Source organism: Bison bison, unplaced genomic scaffold (assembly GCF_000754665.1).
Source record: "Bison bison bison isolate TAMUID 2011002044 unplaced genomic scaffold, Bison_UMD1.0 scf7180017864373, whole genome shotgun sequence".
Lineage (NCBI taxonomy): Eukaryota > Metazoa > Chordata > Mammalia > Artiodactyla > Bovidae > Bison > Bison bison.
In genome coordinates this window covers 11,109,707-11,120,711 of record NW_011494945.1, presented here as the reverse complement: position 1 = coordinate 11,120,711, position 11,005 = coordinate 11,109,707, and the positions used below count along the sequence as shown (strand labels likewise).

At 37.8% G+C, this 11,005-nt stretch overlaps 1 pseudogene; it reads right to left on the bottom strand.

The window, feature by feature from the left end:
• Positions 1 to 8,818: 8,818 nt before the first annotated feature.
• Positions 8,819 to 10,233, bottom strand: LOC105000697 (annotated as a pseudogene).
• Between the last annotated feature and the right edge of the window lie 772 nt (positions 10,234 to 11,005).

Sequence of the window (11,005 nt, the reverse complement as noted above, 5' to 3'; positions counted from 1 at the left end):
CAGAGCTTCCAGAAACAGACCCCAAATCAAACTTTAAAAGCCTTAGGCTAGCGTTGCTCTGGTCATGGCCTCTACTGAGGCCCTGCACTATAGTTCAGATTCCAGTCAAGAATGTAATCGCATCAATTCTATTACAAGAACTACCTCCAGGATCAATGCCACTGCCAACCAGAGACAGACTTCCAGCCACTGCTGCTGCTGCTGCTGCTAAGTTACTTCAGTCATGTCCGACTCTGTGGGACCCCATAGAAGGCACCCCACCAGACTCTGCTGTCCCTGAGATTCTCCAGGCAAGAATACTGGAGTGGGTTGCCATTTCCTTCTCCAATGCATGAAAGTGAAAAGTGAAAGTGAAGTCACTCAGTCATGTCCAACTCTTAGCAACCCCATGTACTGTAGCCTACCAGGCTCCTCCGTCTGTGGGATTCTCCAGGCAAGAGTACTGGAGTGGGTTGCCATTTTCTCCTCCATTCCAGCCATTAGTCTCTGCAAAACCCTAATGCCTTCGCTTCCCCCTTTGCCAGAAAAATGAATGCATACAAACTTTTTCTTCCACGTTGTTTCTTTCAGAACTGAAATCTCACAAAAATACAGTTAGTTAGTGAAGCCCCATAACTACTCAGTGCATATTTGCTGAATGAAAGAAGGAAAAATATAAATAATACAAAACATAAATTAGAATCATAATCATTAACTCCTTATACACAGAGCAGTTTCTTTCTTCTTGGCCTCCATTTGAATTGCAGTCACACCCAGAACCCAACATGTCTATGCTTCCATTACTGCTGTGTACTTCCAAGATAAGTAAAGAAAATTCTACCAGCTACCAACTGGCACACATAGATTGGAATTTGTTTTTTAAACTGACGCCCAAGTCAGCTTCCTCCATGCTGCACCCATATGTTACCCCATATGCTATGCTTGTTTCATTTTAGAGGCTATTATGCCTGCCTCATCTTTGCTTCCAGAACATCTATACCTACACAGTAGTAATTCCTGCAGTCACAGATATTTGAAAAGTCCTATAATAGTGAAATGATGGTTTTTAAAATTTGCATGGCATATCCCTTCATGGCTTATGTTTTCCTTAATATATATTCTATGTTAGCACCAAACCAATGCACTAAAATCTCATTAATTGAAGTCCCATTCATTTTAAACTCAATACCCACTAACAATTTCTTGTTTCTGCTTCTGTTTCTTTCCTCTCACCTAGAATTTCCTTTTCATTCAGCTGAAATTCATGTTTATCAACTCCCTCCAAACTGAATTGAAGATTACCTATTCCAAAAACCTTATTCAATTAAACCCATCAATTCTGATCACTTTAGGTTTTCTATGAGAAACCTAAAGAACTATCAGAACTCATAGATTCTGTTCTTGACATGTACAATTTTGAGCATGATGCTTTTATTGGTTTTATGTCATTTCCTATATGTATGTATCCTCCCCAACTAAGGGACAGCTTTGAGTAAGAAGGGACTGTAACTTCTACTTATATATCCCCTACCCCAGAGCTTACCTCTGAACTACGTATGGGTGATGTAGGTGTCCAGAACATGCTTCCAGAGGGAAGGAATAAACTCAGAGGGTTTATATATCCCCTACCCAAGAGCTTACCTCTGAACTATGTGTGGGTGATGTAGGTGTCCAGAACATGCTTCCAGAGGGTAAAGGAAGAAAATGCAAAATGTAATTCATTCTCTTGATAATCATTTCAAACCTTAATCTTACCACTGCTAGAAGTATGCCATGAGGAACTAACAATATCTTAAAATGTCATCTTCGGAGATGACGAAAAATGATGAAGCCACATATGCAGCAGGCAACAGCTAAATTATTTAACAGAAAAACTATGTGGAGGAATCAGCACTGAATTCCTGTATGACAGGAAACTTACTACATATCTTGATGAACTGTCATACCCAAGTTACTAAGAGAATGAGATACAGACTATTTCATTTCATAAATACAAATAAATAATGTATTCACTTTCACTTTGGAAAACAAATATTTAAAAAGCTAAAGTTTTTGTAAATTATCTACTTGGTAGTTTTTCTTTATATGTAATTGGTAACTTTTCTTTAAAACAAACTCTAAAAATGACAAATGCATGAGACAATATGAAATTTTAACTCTGAGAAGACATTTGATGATTTCAAGAATTTTTTTTATCAATTTGGGGCACTGTGATAAGAGTATTAACATTTTATTTAGGCGAGAGTACTGAAATATTCATGGATGAAATAATATCTGTGACTTACTTCAAAATCATTAAAAATTGTTTTACATACATTTGTTTATTATAAAGCTTACAAAGTAACTGCTGTTTTGCTAATTTTACAGATGAGGAAATAGGTTTAGAAAGGTTAAGTTTCTTGCCTAAAGTCATACACTGACAAAGTAAAAATCCAAACTGAGAACTATTTGATAGCAAAGCCCATTTTATAACCACTATACCGCACTGCCTGTTTTAATGCAATCCCCAAATAAGATATTACTTTGTTGCAGAAGAAAACTTTTACTGTGGGATCCACAATTTGATACCGTGACCTTTCTATTAAAAGATACTCATGGCAATGCAATTTATTTTAGAAGACAAAATATCCAACAAATATATGTCATTCATGACTGACATCACAAAGGAAAGAAGTCTATATACATATATATATATATGATGCATTACTATTCACACAATAACTTTAATAACAATTATTCAAATATAAATAATTTGAATATTTGTATATAAATATATAAAATCTTATTTGAAAGATTTCTGACTTGGGTCTATCTTTTCACTGTTTCCCATATCCATTCAGCTAGTGAACACATATTGCTTAGAAAACGATTAAAGAGTCAATTCAATTAAGCAAATATTTAGTAACTTTTTATATTTCAAGGCATGTGTGTGAACCTAAAAGTCTACTGTATGGGTTACATATTGCCTTTCCCTCCTCTTATACTTCCCAAAGAGCTTAGAATCTAGTTACTGAGAAAGGCTATAAAAATGACCATAAAACAAAGTGTAATAAATGCAGTGAGAAAAGAGAAAAGTGCTACTGGAGATCAAAAGACCACTTTGAGTAAAAGTAATTATGAAAGCTTCATGGATGAGAAAACATTTGAGACTAGTAAGATTTCAACATTGCATTAGTGAAGGTGTAGACTGAGCTTCTCTAATATAGACACCTCAAAATATAAGGGCTTAAGATAAAATTGTTATTTCTCTCTCTTAAGAGTCCAAATAAGGGTCCAAGGTTAACAGGGCAACTGCACCATCTCAGTTCTTGAAGTCCATGGTTACTCCAGTCTTTGCCAGTTTCAGTCAATGAGAAGGAGAAAAGAGAAGTCCGCAGCAAACAACTTTTTTTAAGTGGTAAGTTCAAAGTCCCAAAAAGCGCAATGCCAGAGTATGTTAAAACTACCAGACAGTTGCACGCATTTCACATGTTAGCAAGGTAATGCTCAAAACCCTTCAAGCTAGGCTTCAACATTATGTGAACCATGAACTTCCAGATATACAAGCTGGATTTAGAAAAGGCAGAGGAACCAGAGATCAAACTGCCAACATCGTTGGATTACAGAAAAAGCAAGAGAATTCCAGAAAAAAACATCTGCTTCATAGACTACATTAAAGCCTCTGACTGTGTGGCTCACAACAAACTGTGGAAAGTTCTTAAAGAGATGGGAATACCAGAATACCTTACCTGCCTCCTGAGAAACCTGTATGCAGGTCAAGAAGCAACAATTAGAATCAGACATGGAATAATGGACTGGTTCCAAATTGAAAAGGAGTACATCAAGGTTATATATTGTTGCCCTGCTTATTTAACCTATATGCACAGTACATCATGTGAAATGCCGGGCTGATCGAAACACAAGCTGGAATCAAGATTTCTGGGAGAAATATCAATAGCCTCTGATATGTATATGACACCACCTTTATGGCAGAAATTGAAGAGAAACTAAAGAGTCTCTTGATGGAAGTGAAAGAGGGGAGTGAAAAACTCAACATTCAAAACACAAAGATCAAAAGATCATGGCATCTGGTCCCATAACTTCATGGCAAATAGATGGGGAAACAATGGGTACAGTGACAGGTTTTATTTTCTTGTGCTCCAAAATCATGGCGGACAGTGACTGCAGCCATGAAATTAAAAAATGCTTGCTCCTTGGAAGGAAAGCTATGACAAATCTAGACAGCACTTTAAAAAGCAAAGACATCACTTTTCTGACAAAGGTCCATATAGTCAAAGGTATGATTTTTCCAGTAGGTATATACAGATGTGTGAGTTGGACCATAAAGACGGCTAAGAGACAAAATATTGATGCTTTCAAATTGTGATGCTGGAGAAGGCACTTGAGAGTCCCTTGGACAGCAAGGAGATCAAACCATTCAATCCTAAATGAAATCAACCCTGAATATTCACTGGAAGGACTGATGCTAAAGCTGAAGCTCCAATCCTTTAGCCACCTGATGTGAAGAGCTGACTCATTTGAAAAGACCTTGATGCTGGAAAAGATGGAAGGAAGTAGGAGAAGGGGACAACAGAGGATGAGATGGTTGGATGGCATCACCGACTCAATGGCCATGAGTTTGAGTAAACTCTGGGAATTGGTGATAGACAGGGAGGCCTGGCATGCTGCAGTCCATGGGGTCGCAAAGAGTCAGACACGACTGAGCGACTGAACTGAACTGAACTGATGGACTTTAGCCCTCCATGGTATTCTCCAGGCAAGAATACTGGCATGGTGCAGTGGGTTGCCATTTCCTTCTATAGAGGATCTTCCCAACCCAGGAATCAAACACTGGGTCTCCTGCAGCTCCTGCATTGGCAGGCAGATTCTTTACCACTGAGTTATCAGGGAACCCCATGTGTGTGTTTACACACATACAATTCAGTCTTTAAAAAGAAGTTAAATCTTATCATATTTGACAACATGGATAAATCTGGAGCACATTATGATAAGTGAAATAAACCAGACATAGAAAGACAAATACTGTATTGTATCACTTATATGTGGAATCTTAAAAAAGTAAAAGTCACAGAAACAGAGTGAAATGGTGGTTGACAGAGACTGGGAAATAAGGAGATGTTGGTCAAGTGTACAAACTTTCAATTATAAGATGAATAAGTTCTGAGGATCTATATACAGCATGGTGACCATCAGGAGTATGGGATTAACAGATACACACTACTATATACAAAACAGATGAACAAGAATTTACTGTATACCATAGGGAACTATATATTCAAAATCTTCTAATAACCTATAATGGAAAAGAATCTGAAAAAGATTATATATATATATATATACATAATATACACCCAAAACACTTTGTTGTATACCTGAAAGCAACATATAATTATAAATCAAGTATGCTTCAATAAAAAATTCTGTATTGTATACTTGAAGCCTGTTAAGAGCACAGATCTTAAGCATTCTCACCAAAAAGAAAAAAATTGACCATGTGAGGTAATAGATGTTTTAATTAACTTAATGGTGGTATTAATTTTACAATGTATATGTACATGCTGTACATTTTTAATATGTTATAATTTTATTAATTATACCTCAATAAACCTGGAAAAAATAAATAAAATTTTTAAATAATACTAAAAAGAAGATAGCAGTACATGTGAAAAAGTAATATCCCATTAAATACAGCTTACTTGTTTATTAAAATAAAGAATTTTAAAAGCAAGGATGTAAAAATAGCTCACAGACACAGTTTAGCCTGAAAGCCATAGCTGGCCAACTTCTGCTTTAGAGACGTTTCTGTTCATCTATGGCCCCGTCTGAATTGGTTATTAGAGCATATGCTCTGCTTGGGAGCTGCATGGTCTTAGTGCGTTGCCTGCTGGTGCAGCTTGGGAAAGCCATGAGTTGTATTAGGTGTTGAAACATCACAGAATGTCCAGGCCTATCACTGACTGCTTTGGCAACACAATTTCCCTCAAACATATGAGCTTTCTAATCGGTTTGCTTCCCATCAGTTCCGTGTAAAAGTAACCACAACCAGAGATCTCATCTTGTCGTGAGATTTAAGGCTACCACTCTCTTCTGTTAGTTGGTGGCTTCTGCATACCTTCCTCAATTTCATGGCAGCTGCCTCACAATCGTCTGAGACAACATGCCTGGCAATGCTTTTTTACCTGATCTTCACTGCTAGACATTCCTGGTTTGCTTCCTTCCTGCTTGGCTTGTTCAAAATCTCACAAGGACCACAATGTCTAAGCTACCAGTGATTTTAGATTATGGGCCACAGGCAAAGAGAGCCTCCCTCAGCAAACATCTATTACCTCCCATCTGATCCTTGCCTGAACCAGCTTTATCACTCAGCAGTTTCTAAAAGGGCCAAGAAACAGTCAAAACTCACCAACAGTCTACCATTTCTAATGACTTCCCCTAAAATCATGGGCCCTAGAGATAGGTGGTCTGTCTTTCAGGTTATCACAGGAATTTTTTCTTTCAAAAGCAAATAATTAAATGGTTCAAATAGCAGTTAATGACACTATTTAGCTGACAGCTGACATGCATGAGGGTGTACCTGAGGACCAGGTAACTGCCCAATCAAAGCAGAGTTGGACTTTCTCATGCAGTAAAGAAAAAAGAGGCCATGGTATGATTCACATAGAAGTGTTTGTCTTTTTGTTGCTGAAAACTCAGGATCAATGGTGCAATCTTATCCCAATCACTGTCAGAACAGTACTTTTCTAGTTTTGCAAGCCTTGCAGTTTATTGGTTAGTTGAGGTTCATGAGGCAGGGGAGACAACAATCTAAAGAGAACAGAGTAGAAAACAAGAGTCAAAACCAAGCGGGAAAGTGAGGACCATCGACTATGTCTGCTTTAGTCCTTTGACTTACCGAATGTGTTGCTACAGCTCCAACAAAAGTTGTAGCCACACCTTATAAATGCAATGTGTCTAACATGAAGTTACTTTGTCATTGGTATTATTAGTAGGACTTACTCCAGGAGCAAAAAAAAATAGGAAGGAGCAGGAAGTTCTTGTGTAGGGATAAAAAATCATGAGATCTATGCCTTAGTAAAATAAAGATGACAGCTGGGAAGAGAATGGTTAGAAATATACAGAGAAAAGTCAAAAAGACCTGAAATCAGATGATAGCAGGAAGAATGGAAAAGAAAGAGATGGATGCAAGGCTAAAAACATAACATGGAGAGCTTATAAAACAAAACTCAACTCAATGCAGCAGGCAAAAAGAATGTATTTCCCATGGATAACAATAAGAATAAAGTACCATTAAGAGAAATAGAGATAGAAGTCTATTTTGGAAATTATAAGGTTGGTTACTATTAAGCAACCAAAAAACAGATATCAAGAACAGAGCTTCAAATAAAATTCTAAAATCGGTGGTGTAGGCCAAAGTTATCAGTAGAGACTCAGAAGTCATACAAAAGGAGATATTTACTACCATAAAAGTGAATACAATATCTGAAAAAAAAAAAAAAGGAATTGAAAGAAGCTCCTGAAAAACACTTACAATTGTAATTTAAAAACAAATATTTTGCTATATGCATAGAATGGTTTCACTCAGTCATACAAAGGAAGGAACTACTGATACACATAGTAACCTGGATGAATCACAAAGTATGCTGACTGAAAGAATCCAGATCAAAAATGAATATATATGTATGGTACTATTTATATAAAAGTATTGAAATGGAAAATCAATGTATAATGACAGAAGGTGGATCAATGGTTGCCTGAGGTAGGGAAGAAGGGACTGCAAAGGACATGAGAGAACTTATTGGAGTGATGGACAGGTTCTTTAACTTGATTCAGTTCAGCTCAATTCAGTCACTCAATCATGTCCAACTCTTTGTGACCCCATGGACTGCAGCATGGCTTCCCTGTCCATCACCAACTCCTGGAGCTTACTCAAACTCATGTCCATCGAGTCAGTGATGCCGTCCAACCATCTCATCCTCTGTCTCCCCTTCTCCTACTGCCTTCAATCTTTCCCAACATCAGGGTCTTTTCCAATGAGTCAGTTCTTTGCATCAGATGGCCAAAGTATTGGAGTTTCAGCTTCAACAGCAGTCCTTCCAGTGAACACTCAGGACTGATTTCCTTTAGGACGGACTGGTTGGATCTCTTTGCAGTCCAAGGGAACTCAAGAGTCTTCTTCAACACCACAGTTCAAAAGCATCAATTATTCAGTACTCAGCTTTCATTATAGTTCAACTCTCACGTCTGTACATAACTACTGAAAAAACCATAGCTTTGACTAGACGGACCTTTGTTGACAAAGTAATGTCTCTGCTTTTTAATATGCTATCTAGGTTGGTCATAGTTTTTCTTCCAAGAAGCATCTTTTAATTTCATGGCTATTTAGGGTTTACTAATTCACTTATCTATACAGTAGAAACTAACACAATATTGTAAAGCAACTATATTCATAAAAATTAATTTTAAAAATTAAAATTAAAAGCAGGATTAGGGAAAATGAAAGAGAAACATTTAGAAGAATATATCTTGCTATCAGAAAGAATTTCTTTTTTTTTTTTTCTCATTAAACTTTTTTTAATGGGTCTCAAATTCTGTGACAGATTTTTGGTCAAGTAGTTTTCATTAAAAAGTACTGATTTTAAAAACTAATAACTTAAACTGCCACACACAAAACATATGGTCCACAAAAAAAACATTCTCCTTTCCTTCTGAAGGTTTTACAATGCATTGTTATCATTAACCAGTCTTTTACTATTAAACTTAAATGGCCAATTGAGACAAACAGTTCTGAGACCGTTCTTCCACCACTGATTAACACTGGGGTGGCAGGTATTGGGGATAATATTCATTTAGCCTTCTGAGCTTTCTGGGCAGACTTGGTGACCTTGCCAGCTCCAGCTGCCTTCTTGTCCACTGCTTTGATGACACCCACAGCGACTGTCTGTCTCATGTCACGCACAGCAAAACAGCCCAGGGAAGGATAATCAGAGAAGCTCTCGACACACATGGGCTTGCCAGGAACCATATCAATGATGGCAGCGTCACCAGATTTCAAGAATTTAGGGCCATCTTCCAGCTTTTTCCCAAAACGATGATCAATCTTCTCCTTCAGCTCAGCAAACTTGCAAGCAATGTGAGCTGTGTGACAATCCAGCATAGGTGCATATCCAGCACTGATTTGGCCCGGATGGTTCAAAACAATCACCTGAGCTGTGAAGCCAGCAGCTTCCATGGATAGATCATTTTTGCTGTCACCAGCCACATTGCCATGACAGACATCATTGACAGACACGTTCTTGACATTGAAGCCCACATTGTCCCCAGGAAGGGCTTCACTCAATGCTTCATGGTGCATTTCTACAGACTTCATTTCAGTTGTTACATTGACTGGAGCAAAGGTGACCACCATGCCAGGTTTGAGAACACCAGTCTCCACACGACCCACAGGGACAGTACCAATACCACCAATTTTATAGACATCCTGAAGAGGCAAACGCAAGGGTTTGTCAGCTGGGCGAGTTGGTGGCAGGATGCAATCCAGAGCTTCAAGCAGGGTGGTTCCACTGGCATTGCTGTCCTTACGGGTGACTTTCCATCCCTTGAACCATGGCATATTAGCACTTGGCTCCAGCGTGTTGTCACCATTCCAGCCAGAAATTGGCACAAATGCTACTGTGTCGGGGTTGTAGCCGATTTTCTTAATGTAGGTGCTGACTTCCTTAACAATTTCCTCGTATCTCTTCTGGCTATAGGGTGGCTCAGTGGAATCCATTTTGTTAACACCAACAATTAGTTGTTTCACACCCAGGGTGTAAGCCAGAAGGGCATGCTCACAGGTTTGCTAGTTCTTGGAGATACTGGCTTCAAATTCACCAACACCAGCAGCAACAATCAGGACAGCACAGTCAGCCTGGGATGTGCCTGTAATCATGTTTTTGAGGAAGTCTCTGTGTCCTGGGGCATCAATAATGGTAACATAGTACTTGCTGGTCTCAAATTTCCACAGGGAGATATCAATGGTGATACCACGCTCACATTCAGCTTTAAGTTGTCCAAGACCCAGGCATATTTGAAGGAGCCCTTTCCCATCTCGGCAGCCTCCTTCTCGAACTTTTCAATTGTTCTCTTGTTGATCCCGCCACATGTGTAGATCAGATGGCCAGTCATGGTAGACTTCCCTGAATCTACATGCCCAATGACAACGATGTTGATGTGGGTCTTCTCCTTTCCCATTTTGGCTTAGGTTTAACTGTGGTTTTCACATTGCGAAAAAGAGAACTACATTTTTGTGTATAAGACCTTGACAACAAAATTTCAACTGAAAGCACTGTTATGACCTGGTTGAAAGATAGCTTAACATGAACTGATGAGATTGAGAAGTTTTTAAATAAGCTTACTTACTTACTTATTTCACCATGAAAAAGTATACAAAGGTTCAGCAAAGCAGCCAGCATCTTTAGTAACTAAATTCTCAGTCATAAATAATAACTTCCCACTCAGCATAATTACAATCCCAGAAACAGAACAGAAAAATCCTATACCACCAGTATATGTATTGAGTTGACTTAACTTGGGTAATGTATTCCTAGATTTCACCAAAAATAATGTATGCTTAGGTGATAAGGACATATATAGTAAAAAATCTAGTAATATTTCATGTCATCTTGAGGCAAATTTATATACCTCCATTAAAAATCTCCAAGGTTAAAATCAGAATGCATAATGAAAATGCTAAAATGAAGAATGGCTTATTGGCAAGAGCATTATGACAGCATGTTCTGTAAGAAAGGTATATGTGGAGCAAATATTCAAAATAGAATTCTCAAAATAATTAGTGATGACTCCCTAAAATCATTTTGCATCCCAAAATGGACTAAAAGCAGTTGATAACAATTGATTTTTTCAATAAGTTAATGTTGAACTATTATTCTAAATGTTATTAAAAGGATTCAGGGTAAAAATAATCTCTATAAAAAAAGAGTATATGGAAAAGTGCTCCTTCTCTCTGAGATATAGAGATTGTTTTTAC